Below are 15,784 nucleotides of genomic sequence, written 5' to 3' on the forward strand. Positions count from 1 at the left end.
ACAGCTACACACACACACACACACACACTAAATAAATAAATAAAAAGATATATCACATTCCCTTTAGGACCCTGAGGAGAAAAGTAGAAACTAGAGAAATTGGTCCCACAAATTCTACATCATGCCAGAAGAGAGACCGGGTTTCGCATACGCCACATTACCAGTTGGCTCCTAGTTTGCGGTTGCCACTTTCTTCCCCATTTTTCTCCTGGTTACAGCAGTGGTTAGTACACCCCTGTATTGTGTTCCAGGGATATTGGAAGCAGTTTGGTGGTTGGTGTGGTGTCTGTGTACTGAGCCACAGCTTGGCAGACCCAGACTTCACCCCACACCTACCCCTAAACTGGAACCCTTGCAGGCAGCAGGCTTGGGGGGAAGGGGCAGCTTGCCTGTGTGGTTCATTGGATGATGGATGGGTTTGCACACCAGGGAACCCCTCCTGCCGCCGCCTTCCGTCCTGAGGTGGTGCGGTTGAAGCGCCTTAGGGCAAGCATCCATGGGCCAGAGTGGCCCTCTACCTGGCACCTTTGCCCCCAGACTAGCATTATCCACAACAGCGTTTCAAGATTACCCAGGAAGCAGCCCGCATAGAAAGCACAGGAGGACACAGAGAAGGGGCGGTAGGTAGACTAGTCAACACGATCACACAAAACATGACTGGCTCCCTGGCTACCACTACAGGGAATACCTCTGTGGCACCCCATGCCTTCCTGGGTGCATGTCATGTCTTGCCATGTTTCTCTCAAATCCTACCAGGGAGAGCATGTTTTGCATTCGATCTTCCAAGTAATGAAACCAACAAGGAAGTTGACATCCTTCACAGTTATTGCAATGCGATGGTCCGAGGTGTAGACAGGGTAGGGCCTGAGCAGGCAAGGCCGACCCAACATCCGTGAATGCTCACCCAGCAGCGCCAAGTAGCCATTTACAGAGGTTAATGTCACTGCGGTGGGCCCGACTACACTAGCTTCAGGCCCCACTTGTTAGCCAATTCTGGGTCGGCCTCTGGCGATGGTACGGGACCTTAGAATCTCCAGGAACGTATTATTGTTTTAGATTACACGGTTATGCATTTGCCTGGCTACCTCAACCCGGATCCACCACCCAACTACCAGCTTGGTCCACATTTTTCCAAGTAGGCCAGACTCCAGTTTCAGCCACCTCCCTTAATACCAGTTCATAGCACCCCACACACACTTTACTCTTCTTCCATTTCATGAGCAATAATAAAAACAGCAACTCAACAGGATACCAACTTTGGCCACTTTCAGCCCACGATGCCGCGGTCTCAGGTCCTGAATGGATGAAACACAGGCTTTAACAATACCACACTGCCTCCTCATTCCTGCCCCTCCTAACTTTGCTCCCAGATAACAGTCTGAGGCACCTTCATCCTTTACTCAGATGCCAAACAAGTAGTCAGTACTCTCGTGTCACTAGGCTACCCCTCCCTTTGTCTGACCCCAAATACGTCTGGTCTATACCCTCATCCACCAGGATCTCCCGACAGCTATATCCCCTGCCAACCTATAAAGTCCCAGCACCTCCTTCGCTACCTACCTACCACTCTGCAGAGACCTCAATTCCTCCTTCTACCACCAGGACCACCGACTGCTAAAATACCATGCTGCATGCATTCCCCGCACTGCACCCCCTACACCCCCCCCGACCCCCCCCAACTCTGACCTCATAGCCCTGCAACCAGCGCACAATCATCACTGCCACAAATCACCCAGACCACCTCACCTCGGACAACCCTTCCATCTCCTACACATACCACCCTCTGCTGCTAGCCTCTACTAGGGGATTGGGATAATTTTGTAGCCGACACAAGCGATGGTCCTAGGTCTTGTGTCGAGGTATAAAAGAAAGGCCAGGTCATTTGCAGAAACACTGAATCAGTGCAGATGTCACCGCTGATGGGCCTCGCTACCAAGCAGCGAGCTAAAAGGTTGCACCACAGCAGTAATGTGAAAATGCTACGAAACCACTGGTATTTGCACGTACAGCATAATAGGCCATCACACAGTGTTTCATGCCAAATAGCTAGTGCTTTAAATCCGTGGTATTACAACTCAACGAGTAGACCTCAAAAAGAAGAAGGACTGCAGAGTTGGTGAGCAGGTATTCGAACCCGTGATGTGCACACTGGCCCCACAGACCAGGGCTTTCAGGGGTCTGCAACCTGCAACTCTCCAGATGTTTGGAACTATGACTCCAATGATCCCTCGCCTTTGACTGCGATGGCTAGGTTTGTTGGGCCTTGTAGTCCAAAACATCTGGAGAGTCGTCAGTTTACAGACCCGTGGCTCCCCTCATGGAGCTGGGAGTCCTATGGTTTCAGGCTGACGATTCCACGCAGTGTTCTCCCCGCACGGTCTCCTATGTCACTCACGGCCCCACCCGTTAAGTGGGTGCAATATTAAAGGGGACCTTGAACTTTTATAGCTTCCAAAACCCCTCTCTCTGGTTGCTTAATCCTCGAGTGCACACCGACGGAGGGTAGGGGGCGGGGGAGGGGGTCGTTATTCCGCCTCGTGCTAGAAACCCGGAACGCTCTGCAACCCAGCCATGGAATGCGTCCTTCTCTCCCATCTGCACGAGACAGCTGCCTGGTGGCCGGGGCCTGCGATGACACCGGACACCAGAGAGTCGCCAAAGTTAAGTCACGTCTTGTAAATAATTAAGAAACATCTGTTCTGCTTAATGAGTCCACGAAGTTACTACACGGACGGAAGAACTGGGCGGAGTCCAGCGGGCCGGCTGATGAAAGCACTTCCTCGCTGTATATTCAGTGGCTATATATATATGGATATATTCATTAAAGCCACACTGCACGAGGACAACAACGCACGTCAGATGAAACCGGGCCCCCAGCCCCCAGGGTCAATGATGGGATTAGGACGGTCCAGGACAGGGGCGACAGTGAGGGGGGCGGGGGCAGTGGCTGGAGGAACTTAAAGTCAACACCATGGTTGCAGTGATCGAGGTAGAGAGCGGGCGGAGGCGAGTCGTCGTCTTGAACTCCCCAGGTACCAAACCCACCCACCCCAGCCACAACGTTGTGAAATGTACTGACTGCCCCCCCCCCCCGCCTCCCCCCCCCTTGGGGAGCAGTGAAATGCTAGTCACCTTGAGAAGCAGTGAAATGCTATTGACTTGTCCCCTTGGGGAGCATTGAAATGCTATTGACTTGGTCCCCCGTGAGAAGCAGTGAAAAGCTATTTACTTGTCCCTTTGGGAAACAGTGAAATGCTATTGACTGGACCCCTTTGGGAAGCAGTGAAATGCTAGTCACTGGACCACCTTGAGAAGCAGTGACATGCTATTGACTGGTCTCTCTTGGGAAGCAGTGAAATGCTGGTCACTGGACCACCTTGAGAAGCAGTGAAATACTTGGCCCCTTGTGGGAGCAGTGAAATGCTGGTCACTGGACCACTTGAGGAGCAGTGAAATACTTGTCCCCTTGGGGAGAAGTGAAATGCTAGTCATTGGACCCCCTTGAGAAGCAGCGAAATGGGTATTGACTGGTCTCTCTTGGGAAGCAGTGAAATGCTGGTCACTGGACCACCTTGAGAAGCAGTGAAATACTTGGCCCCTTGGGGGAGCAGTGCAATGCTGGTCACTGGACCACCTTGAGAAACAGTGAAATACTTGGCCCCTTGGGGGAGCAGTGCAATGCTGGTCACTGGACCACCTTGAGAAACAGTGAAATACTTGGCCCCTTGGGGGAGAAGTGAAATGCTAGTTACTGGACCACTTGAGAAGCAGTGAAATGCTATTGACTTGTCCCCTTGAGGAGCAGTGAAATGCTATTGACTTGTCCCCTTGGGAAGCAGTGAAATGCTATTGACTTGTCCCCTTGGGAAGCAGTGAAATGCTATTCACCGGCACACCACGAGAAGTACTTCACCCACGCACCAAAATGCTTAGAGTGTGGGAGCCCCGGTAGCGGAGATGCTGCATTTAAGGGGTTTCCTTTGAGCAGCTCCTCAGTTTTGGAGTACATTGGGGTGGGAAGGGGGGGGGCAAGGTGGCGTTGAGGTTTGGCTCTCCAATGGGATCATTTTGCCAGCATCTCCATTGCTCCATTTGTGTCACGCATAGGGTGCCAGTTTTATGGTTTTGGTTACTGCGTGCAATTCTTTATGCGGGATAAGACATTGAGTTTGGGGGCTCAACAAGGAGGAATGGCGTAAAGAGGACCTGCCACAATATCACAAGACTCTTCAAACAGGGATTGTGGGTCACTAAGCATGCTCTCTAGTGGTCTTCTTTGCATCCAGTCTGCATATTATAAATCCACTTCTCTGGCTCACTCTGTAAATAACCAATATTTGGTCAACCAAACACTCTAACTCAGTATATAAACTAGTCAATCATTCTATAAATATGTCACCAGGGGAAGAGGATGGAGACAAATAGCACCCATGTGGTTTCTGGCTGCTTTGCATAACATCTAGAGCATTTTGGGAACATTAGAATGACCACAGATTTTTGTATTTGACACATACGTATGACAGTAATTGAAAGCATGAAATCCTTCAGAGCATGTAAAGCACATTGGGCTCAGTGTTAATTTAATGTATCCATTCACTCTAACAGTAACATGTGTGCAAACCACAAGCCATGTATTTTCCTTTGCACAGCCTCAACTCGAATACATGATGACAAGGTCCAATTTACCCAAATGTATTACTTTCGTAGTTCACAAGTAGATTGCTGGACGCTGATCCGTAGGATTCTCTAGCTGGCGAGTCTCCTGAAGGGTGCGCAGGAAAACACAGACTGGAGAGCTTCTTAGTGGGGGACCATGGGGGCAGGAGGAACACATCAGTGCCCAAGCTTAGGAGCAAATTTTGAAGACTGCCAGGCTTTATCCCATGTTGTCCCCACAGATTTAAAACCCTGCTTGTGCCGTGTAAGTGCTGTGTTTTGGGACCTCAGAAGTTGGTAATCTATTGTGGAAGCCAGCAGTGTGCCACTGCTATATCTGAAGACCTCTTAAGGGGTCACTGCTGAAGTTTCAACAGCTGTTGGAGTTTAGGTGCCGTCTTCAGAAGTTGAAAGTTAGACATGTGATGCGTTTGTAGTGTGTTTGCAGTTGTTCCATTTGAACCGCTCTTATGTGAGCTGGTGCTGTGGTACGCCAACACGTAGGGTTAAAGTGCATTATTCAGGAGCCCACCATGTGGCAGTGTTGCTTTGAGGAGCTCACAAAGAGCCACGCACGGTGCAGTACACAGCACAAGGCACCGGAGGGAAGGTATATGCATCAGTGGTGTGTCCTCAAAGTACGCTGACCTAACCGTGGAGGTTAGTATAGAAGCAGTGCCAAATGGGGACTGCGCCGTGGTGATACGTTTACATGGCAACCGGGCCAGGATACTGTTCAAGACTGCATGTATCATCTACAAAGCAGTCACGAGTAGCACACCAGCGTACCTGGCGGCTAAGCTCCATATATTTGGTGGCACACTCCTTACGCAGCAAAAATCGTCCAACTGGCTTGAATCGCAAGTCGTCCGCAAAAAGAGGACCCGCAAACAATCCTCTTGTCATGCACCCACCGTCTGGAACTCAATCCCAGTGTCTGCCCGGAATGCCCCCACAATTCTCCAATTCTGTAAAATCTCCCAAAACATGGCTCTTTCAACACCGGACCAAAAACTAATTCTAATGGACACATAGACACACAGATCTCACGGTACTGCGCTACTGTTAAAAGATGGCAGCCCAAATGCAGCCCAGTCACACTCTGTACAGCGCTCGCTGCCCTCAAGCTAGGTCCGCACTTTAAACAATACAAAATTAAAATACTAGGGGGCATGGATAGCCACACCAGGCACTTCACACAGTCTGCATCTTGAGTGCAGGCCAAGCGCATGCACAGTGGGGGTCTGACAAGGGCTCCCAGCAATGGTAGGAGGTAAGCGGGAGGTGGGGACGGCAAGGGTGGCAGCTCGCTACAAAGTATTTTACAAAAACGTGACATTGCGTTTGTTTATTTTTTTTTTTTAAATATGTCAGTTTCTATAAGATTGTGCTGTGCACATCCATGTACGTTCGTATGCTTGTGAACGGAAGCAAGCTGCATGGGTTTGCGTTTATGCATCACTAATTGAGAAATGGCACTATTTATTTTGTTCAGCACCTGTATGGCAAAACACGCAAGCACCCCTTTAAGCACCTCTTGAAGGTCATACTAAGTATACATTATAAAGGCGGGTACCGATCGAAAAACACACCTACGCTCAGTGAACAGTGTCACCGAACTGAAGCTGGCAACAGCACATCATAGCTCTCTTGCTCTTTTCGCTCGCTCCTACTAATTTACCCACCCCCTCCTTGCCTTACTGATATGCCAGAGCGCCAAAAAAAAAAAAAAACATGCAGGTGGCAACAGTGCACAGAAGAAGAACCTTTAACATAACATCTCCAACATACACTGCTCCGGTCTCTCCATTAGGCCACGGCCAGCACAATTTGGAACCACCCTCTTTCCGGAGCCACACCCCTTTATTTCGTATCCCACTTAAAGCACTGGTACTAAATGAATGGGCCAAGAGTTGGACAGCTGATGTGCAGCGCAGACAGGGCCGGTGGCAGTGACAAGAGTGCTGCGTGACACACTGCACAGAGGCAGTGGTCTACCTAATCCAGCGGCAAACAGGAGGAGCTTCAAAAAACAAGGAGGAGCTTCAGAACTGTTTTGAGGGTCCTCATAATCCTGCTCTCGCTTCGTGAGCCACCAGCTAGATTAATGGTAGCCATCACAACAAAGGGTAGCCTAGGTTGCAAGCAGACACTATCCAGGATGACAATGAGATGGATAGCACGGTCTGGAGCCAAGAGACCCAACCAGCTGCTACAGAGGGCAGCCACAGCACTATTTACATACTAATAATAATTGTATTGTGAAGGAGCCCAAAATCTGAACTTTACATAAAAATAGACATAAACCATTCAATCTACTAAATATATACAATCATTACTACTTCAATTACACACAAATGGTCATACATAAAATAATATGATGGTCACAGACGTAATAATAATGATACATGCTAATGGACAGTTCCAATTCTGCAGAACCGGTTCACCCCTTTAGCCCATCCCTGCTTTTAGATCAGGGGGTTGTGGGTAAATATCCAAGAGAAACCCACTTCTAAAGACAGGCCAGGTGCACCGTGATCTATGGAAGAGGTAGTGCTTGGAGCCGAACAGTCAATTTTCAATAGATCTAAAACTGCATGGGCCCTTCTGGTGAGGCTGCGGGCGAAACGCCAGGTTGCCTAAAGCAGGACGGTGTAGCACAAACAGGAGAACGACGAAGGCTGGCAACTGCCACCTCGATCTCTCATGCAAGAGTGGAGTCAGGACCTGACTTTTAGCAGGGAGGTGGTGACCAGTGCAGTGCAGTGGTCGCCGTCGCGAGAGCACGACGCGCAGGGACATGCAGGAGCGAAGAGGACCACAGACCAGATGCTCCGTCTCCTTGTCAATTTCCTCTGGCTGGTGGGATGCACATTTCTGCTGATTACTTTGTCCTGGGGCCTAGACACGGCACCAGGGCTCGACCAAATACCCACTGGATTCGGCACACACCCCGTTATTTCCCTGTGCCGCATAATGCAAAGATGACAACAATCAACATCCCAGCAGGCCTCACACTTTGCAACAGCCAGTAGCCATTGGCGACTAAGAAATTGTATGCTGTGTGCATGTGGAGGGAAGGGAGTTTACACTGGACTAGTAGCTTCCAAAAAGGCCTTTCCACACTCTTACTATCCCCATCACGTGCCCCTCTTCTCCAAGTTCGGTCACACCTCCATCTATAGACCCAGGTCCTCCTGAAGACAGCACACTTCACGCACCAGCTATCCCTGCTACCATACATTACTCCGCACAACGATGCTTCTAAGCGCTAGGCGTGCACAATCTCAAATACCCTTAACAAACATTGCACTACAGTGTTCGAAGGAGTGAGGGCTACACGTATTGTGTGGCCCTATGCAGGCTTCTAAGCACTGGAAGAATTGCTATTAAACAGTTTAACACGGCTTGGAAGGATGAAAGGCCGAGTCATTCCTGCCAGCATTGGAACCCGTCACCGCATGCTCTCACACACGGACCCCACTCTCGCCTGCCCCCTCCAAGGCGAGAGCAAAACTCCCTGGGCTATCTTAAGGACTCACAGTGGTGGCCCGGGTCCTAAAAGTGGACAGGGAAATTATTGAATAAGCTGCAGCAAAATAAATCGCGTGTTCACTCTGGGAGCGTGAGACACGTCAAAGGCGTCTGCAGAATTACAGCGTGTCGACTCCTGTTGAAAACTGACCCACATACCCTTCAGGTCAAAAGCATGAAATGTGCAGGTTTACAAGGAAGCGCTGGCGGAGACAGGTCCTTCGTTAAACACCAGCCCATAAACCTAAAAACGTACTCATTCTTTCGTGCTTACAATAAGTGTCATTCGTGTAGCGCCCAACTCCCATTGTTATGGTCTCAAGGTGCTTGGGGTTGTCTGGGAATTCGGGAGGCTGTGTGTGACTATTACACCGAGGACTGCACGTTACATTGCACACACATAATAACTGCTTTGGCAGAGAGGACTAGCATTGTCAAGTTATAGTGTGTTTTGGGCTATGGCCGTGAAATGGGGATTGCTGGCATGCGAACGGAATTTGGGTCATGGCATTCTGGCCGCTAGTACTGGGATGCTGTCCTAACCCCAGGCAACTGATTGTAGTATGGGGAACAGCTGTGATGGGCAGGCCTTCACAGCAATGCAGCTTCGTCGGCGTGCAGGGGCTGTACAGTTCAGGATGCGTGTACAGGGGTGGCTGCATGCGTCACATGACATAAGGCTGGGGTCGGCAACCTTGGGGTTCCAGAGGTCTTGGAATGCAACTCCCCGTTAGGCCTCATCCAGAAGAGAGAAGAGCGAGCGACCATTGGAGTCAGACCAGGGCATCTGGAGGATTACAAACCCAGACATTCACCTTTTGCTTGTATGGTGCTTTGCACTTCAGCCCCAAATGGCCAGTTCTACACTAGGGTTAACTGGAGGACCCCCGAGGACACCCCTTGTAAAGGGTGAGCTTGAGAGGTACGTTCCGAGCCGAGACCCTGGCCCCGAGCAACCACTGGGCCTTGCCAGCAAAGCTCCGGCGCTCCTGGGGCACGGTGGATGATGAGGACTGCGTTACCAAAACAGGTTGGAGGTTTGACAAGTAGCGAGACGGTTCAGAGAGGGTGGCTGAGGTTTAATGTACAACATATAAAAATAAAACGTGATCAAATTAATCGCTGCTAGGCGCTGGCGGGCTTAAAGATCTAGCACACATGGCATTTTTAGCCTCGAAACCACGCGGTGGTCTGCACTGCTAGAGGCACTGAGTCATACATGAAGTTGACGAACACACAAATAGTAGCATGTGACTTCGTACAAGAAAAATCCGTTTCTAAATTCAGCTCAGCCCTGTCCCTGCACGACATGAGGCAGGTCCCTTCCACGCCTCCAAATATATATATATATATATATATATATATTTTTTTTTTACTTGAAAGATTAAAATAAGCACACTTCATGGCAGCGTGACTAAAGCAACAGAGTGCGGTCAAATCGCTAATTATATTGTAAGAACAGTGCACACTTGTGAGAATAAGGAATGGGCCTGCTGAGGAGGGGCCGAACAGATGCGCAAAACCTTTTGGAGCCGCACAATTCCTAAAATAAATGGATTTTTTTGCTTTATAGCACTAGATGCCACTTTTCTTGCACCCTGGCGGAGATGCCAATAGCAGGCGCCCTCACCCAACTCCAATTGCACGAAATTTAAAGAGGGCGCAAGACAATGGAATGGGTCCCACTGGGATTCAAACCAGTATTCTGTAGGTTGAACAAGGATATTCTGCAACAGAGTCATTGACTCACTGAGCCATTGTAGCAATGCATCCAAAAAACCATGAACGGAACACAGGCACCACACACACACAAAAAAAAAAAAAAAAAATTAATTAAAAAAAAGACAGATGGGTATAGGGAAGGGGGCAACATGTGCCCTTGCCATTAGCTATTTGACGCATTCAGCATGGGGACTCTGACTAAGAGACCGGGCATAGGCGGTAAGTGCCAAAGGAAAGTTTGGACTTTCAGTTGCAGGTCAAGACTGGAACAGAGGGAGTACAGCTCTAGCCCCGTGCGGATGTGCCCTCAACAGCCAGTTTCAGAACTCCCACAAACTCACACTCTACATTCCAAAAGGCATTCCATAAGCAGCAGACACCATGCAGGCTACCACATAATTGGCTAGCGACATTTAACTCACGGCGAGTAAGAAATTATGTACTGTTTGTACGTATAGAATGGAGGAGGCAAGTGACTTTCTTTTTTAGGGCTGGCTAGTAGTTTTCAACCTGAATGCGTTTAGGAATTAGAGGATGTAACCACACAGAAAAAAAAAGAAAAAAAAAACATTTTTAAAAAAATCAAGTGACTCAAAGTAAAGGACCAGAGAGTAATTTACTTCAATAAAACCATGTAGACTCCCCATTGACATGGAGTCATCCGGCCACGCTGGCCACAGGGCTGAGGCATCAAAAGTGCGAAGGAGGGAAGAACTCGGAGGGTGGATGCGCAGAGCTCCAAAGGGCCAACATTTGAGAACTGATAATGTAACCCACTAACAACTGAACTGGCATTGCACACCCCTACCACAATGCGAGTCAAATATTAAACAATTACAAGACAACAGTTGGACAGTGATTATACTATAAATCTTTAATATACAATTGTGCAATTAAATTACACATATGCTCCTTCTGGTTAGAAATCTGTTTTGTTCAAGTCCATTACATAAGATGAGGATTTGCAATCCAAGACGAGTCAAAACATAGGAGAACAAATAGTTTTTCTGGGTCCGCTTTTTATCCACACAAAGTCCATTGAATGGACAAAAAAAAAATGTGTTGTGCACTTGGGGTCTGGTGGACGGTCGGTCTCGCTGCTTATGAACCAGACTGCGCATGGTGCACACATTGTTTCATGCCATCCTTGGCAGAATGCCCGAGTCTTCTGGAGCGAGCATTGTGTAGAACAAAATATTACACTGCCTGCAGTAGCAGCCGTGTAGTTATGGGTAAGATGCTCAACCCATAGGAAGAGCACTTTTTGGGCGGCTTATAACTTTGGCGCCGTTTAACGAATCCTCACCAAACTTTGCAAAACAGTATATGGCCACCTCTGAATGATTATTCATGAGTTTGGTGTGGTTTTTTTGTCAAGGGGTCAAAGTTATGGGAGTCCCAAAACTTTTGAAATCCTCAGAAATAATGGAAAATAATTTTGCTCATGCCTACAGCCTAAACCGCTGGATGGATTTGCACCAAAGTTGCACCAGGATCGGTGGGGCTTGGTCCTGAAAGAGTGCTTTTGCAGGTTTGGTGTAAATCCATCCAGCAGTTTGTTTCTAAATGGTCAAAAAGTATGACCCAGACAATCTGGCCACTGGTCATGACCAGGAGGGACAGGCTATGTAGTTGCGTTTTCAGAAATCAGGAAAGGTTTGAATGAGAAAATAAATTCTGCTTGAGGCTACCGCTCAAAGTGCTGGACAGGATTGCAGCAAACTTGGGCAAAGAGCATCAACAAGGACCACAATGCATAGTTTTCCAAATCTGTCCTGCATTTTATTTTTTTCCAAAGTGTCAAAATGGAAGTACAAAAAATAGTGATATAACTTTGGTACCTAGACAGTGGGCCCAGCCCTTGCAAACCCGAAAGCCTACGCTCGAGTCTGAAACTAGACGGGAAAAGCACAAGCGGTTTCCAAAGAGGACGTACTCTAGAGGTAACAAGTAGGGTGCAGGTGTTGCAAAGAGGTGGGATGGAGTGGGAGAATAGGGTTCAGGAGTGATCAGTGATTGGAGAGATGTTCTTTGAAGTGTAGGGTCTTCAGGCCTAAGTGTTGGATGGGGGTGGGGGAGGGGCAGTCAACGAGAGCATCAGCCCCACCTGAGTCTTGCATTTGTAAAGCATCCAAAGATGGCCTCCGTCAATTCAACACATCCCCATTTTGGAAGTCAAATTTCTTCTTCATTCGCCCACAGGCCAAAAGTCGCACACTGCATTCTGTGCCCAGGAAGTAAAGAAAAATCCCCTCCCCCTCTCTTTCAGGCAAAGGCTCCACCACAGCAGTGAAACATTTTTTGTATGCAAGATATTGCGATTTGCTGGTCTCTAAAGTTCTTAGTGCCATTCGCATCAGACAGACATTTCATTGGTTGCATTTCTTTTTCAACATACCCCTCAATAAAAAGAACCTGGTGCACATGACTTTTTTTCCAGGGATTTTAAGTCTACCCAATGTGTCATTTCTATTGGTCCAAGATTCCCAGCATCATCAGGAAACTCTTCCCATAGTTTGTGACTGAGTAATTCGAACATCCGAATGGTGTGTGCGCGTTCACCTGGGCTTTTTTTCAAATTTTTAAATAAAATGATGGCAGTCCTACCTCAAGAAAATGTGTGGGGCTAACCCACATACTTTTTTCTATGATCACAGCGTGACGAAATGCATAGACCCATGTAGTCTGGCTGAATACAGCCTACAGGCACAGTCCCCGCCGTCAAATTTATTTGGGATATGACAACTATGGGTACACGATGCATCGCCAGACGATGGAGGACCAAATCCTCCCCCTGCCATGGCAAATCTGATTAACTAACAAAGGCTCCATGGATCTGCCCTACTTTGTTGTTGGGCCCTGCAGCTGGTGACAGCGATTTGCTTTCTTAAAAAGGTCCACATGGGGCTGCAGATGTTAAAGGAGACAGGAAAACAGAAGAACCTTTCATTTGCAACTGTGCCAACCTGAAGCCAGCTCCCGCCCTCAGTATCGATGACAGTGAACGGTCATGTCTGCGACTGTCTGTTTACAGTAGTCCACCCTGCAGGTGGGACCCCATTCACAAAAGATACAAGAATGTGGTTTGCAGGAGCCAGAGAAACCGCTCTCGCTGCAGCTTCAATCAGGAACCACTTTAAGCCACAACAGACAGGAAGATGGGTGGGACTTAGTATCACAGGTTTTCACCCCTTTACCTTTCCTGCCGCAAAGCACTCTAGTTATGACCTCATGCATACAGGAGACTATTGGTGGTGACCCCAGGATTGGTTCATTAAGGTAGGATTAGCCTACAGCAATCACTGTAGCCTGCTTGGCTTTAAAAGAGGTGTAACTCCTATTTTGGCAGATCTGAAGACTTTGCAAGGAGTAGCAAGAACAACTCATTGGACCATGTCTGAAGGTACAGTCTGCCTTACATCGTCCACCAGTAAAAGAAGGCCAGGAACTCCAAGAGGGAAGCAAGATCCCTCTCCTAAACATTTGCCAGGGAACAGAGGGAGATCCAGAACTCAGAGGACCCTCCAGCCGCTCCAAAACTGGTAGACAGCCAGCACACAGCGTGCACTGCTAGGCTTTGCTCCAAGCTTCCTCGACAGGGAGTGCCAGAAGGTCTCTGAACCCAAAAACCAGGGCCAAGGCAGCTGCCTGCGACACCCCACAGCTTTGGGCCGTCTGCCTTAAAGGACGACACAAGCCCAGTGAAGTAGCTGTGAGAAGTGCCTCAAACATCTCTCGACGTCCACCTTAAAAAGGACATTTTCGAGCCAGTCGTGTCCCTCGAGCAGCAACCGACTGCAACGCTGACCGTTGTTACACTGCAGTCACTTAAAGACATCCAAGACATCTTGACCAGTGCTTCAGAACTGCCGACCAGCACTGATAACGATTTCGAACCCCAAGCCTCTGTGAAGGACAGCCTGCACTGTTCATCCAGCTTTACTTGCTGGAACTGTCTTGCCTCCTGATACCCTTGAACTCTGTCGCAGAATCCTGCAAAGAGCACTGAAGCAGACTTGACCCCCGTCAAGCACAAAACACCTACAGCACGCACAAGGTACATTGTGGTTCTGTCCCTCTGGTCCTTCCTGCAAGGGCGCTAGAGACATTTTAAGACCCATCGCTCCTTTTGTGCTGAAGCCAAGTAACCTTGAACTGATACGATCATTTGCCATAATGGACTACCCTCCTGTCAGTATCCAGAGTGCATCCCTTTTCCTTCTTTGAAACCGTCTGTGCTCTGCATTCATTTACAGGGTGGGTTGTATTTTGTAGTGTTGCTAGAACTGTCAGTTGTGGTAATAATAAAGTAGATATATTTATACAACCTTGACTTAGCAGTCCCTTTTATCATTGGGTAATAATTGTATTTCCGCTGTGTTGCAACTAACCAACACGACCTTGCAGAGATAAGCCTGCCATTCCATCCAAGTTACCAAAATTGGACAAGGAGGTTTATAATTTGCTTGCATTTCAAGTCTGTTTGGATCCCTTCTGGTGTAGTCGGGGTGTGGGGCTGATGGACGGTTTAGAAACCGATATTCATCCCTTGACCGCTGGTTCGCCAGAAGTTGATTCGTTACAGTGACATAAAATTAAGCAGCCATTCCTGGTCAGGGCAATCTTTTCAGAGAGCAACAGGTTCGTACAGTCATCATACGTTCTTCGTTAAGTCATAGAATTTAAAGAAAGTTGTATTAATGTCATACCACAGTTCTAAAAGATCATAATTTTCATTAGATTTAACTTTGCCTCATATCCCAAACGCCGAGCCTTCTCATCTATCCACACTGCAGGTCAATCAATCTCCTTGTTCAATTGATCCCGGTTGAGTTTACTTGTGGTTTTGTGATTATTGGTCAAGGTGACCATCGGAATACATTTCCTTAAATCCGCCCCAGATAAGAGCGAGTGTGGATTTTTTTTTTACCAACCGTGACGCTCCAATTCCTCCAAACCCTTCTGTTGCAATGCACTTTCTGGCCCACGACGGCAGTACAGCGAAATACTTGATAAAACCTCTGCTGAGGCAGCCAGATAGGTTCGCCGAGAACAAAGCAATGTTTCTGCATAATTTAAATACCTTATAGAGTCTCCTGCAGAGGGTTATGCCTTTCTAGTCGAGCCAGGTCAGGAGCAAAACATTTGTCTTCGAAGCAAATTAGCGCAAAGCAGTCACGGGTTCAAATTCCTGGTCCCACACGTAAATGCTGGTCTACGGCATTAAGAGCGATATAAAGGCTCAATTAACTTTTTTTTTTAGTTCTTGTAGAGCAGTAATTATGCACTAAAAAGTGTTGAGTAGTGATCAAAGGGACATCTTTGTTATGAATCCCTAACTATGCTGCGGGCCCCAGAATGGGTTTGGCTACCATTATTTTGGCTGCAGCTCACCTCATGAGGGTTAGCAATTGAGATTCGGTGAGCAGTAGCTAAAACCAGCTCCTGGGAGTCGGGCATTACCCAGTAGGCAGGAGCTACGGCAGGGGAACCAGGAGCTACTGAGAGATGGTACTTTGTATGACATTGCGCTTACATATGTATTCAATGCGCCCTAATTCTTCTTGATTAACATTCTCAAATCCTCACAGTTAATGCCACATTTAAAAGTTTGGAAAGCACCCGTTGGCCCTAGGAGCCCAGGTAGCTCCTGGTAACTGTTGGTTTCAAGCCAGCCAGCCTCTACTGTGCTAGAAGCAGGAGCTAGGTAGCTCCCAACTGCCCTCAAATTCGAACCCCGTGGAGCTAGTCACCAATTACATGATGCCCCCCCCACAACACCGAATTCACAGCAGAATGCTGAATTCCAAAGCGCTCACTCACAGTCTTCTTCTCAGCCTCTTCAGTATATGCAGCAAAGAACGGTCGTGAT

General features: G+C 48.1%; 1 protein-coding gene across 3 annotated transcripts in view; it reads right to left on the minus strand.

The window, feature by feature from the left end:
- The window catches only part of NEK6 (NIMA related kinase 6), an 884,175-nt gene that overhangs the window by 841,251 nt on the left and 27,140 nt on the right, over positions 1–15,784 (minus strand). The window contains exon 1 of one of the 3 annotated variants that reach the window (XM_069609454.1): positions 2,320–2,328. The exons of the other annotated variants lie outside the window; for them this stretch is intronic. The gene's annotated coding sequence lies outside the window, so the exon portion shown is untranslated. Of the gene's footprint in view, positions 1–2,319; positions 2,329–15,784 lie in introns of those variants that run through there. 3 annotated transcript variants of the gene reach the window in all.

The sequence above is a fragment of the Ambystoma mexicanum genome, chromosome 8 (assembly GCF_040938575.1).
Source record: "Ambystoma mexicanum isolate Mex_15411 chromosome 8, UKY_AmexF1_1, whole genome shotgun sequence".
Lineage (NCBI taxonomy): Eukaryota > Metazoa > Chordata > Amphibia > Caudata > Ambystomatidae > Ambystoma > Ambystoma mexicanum.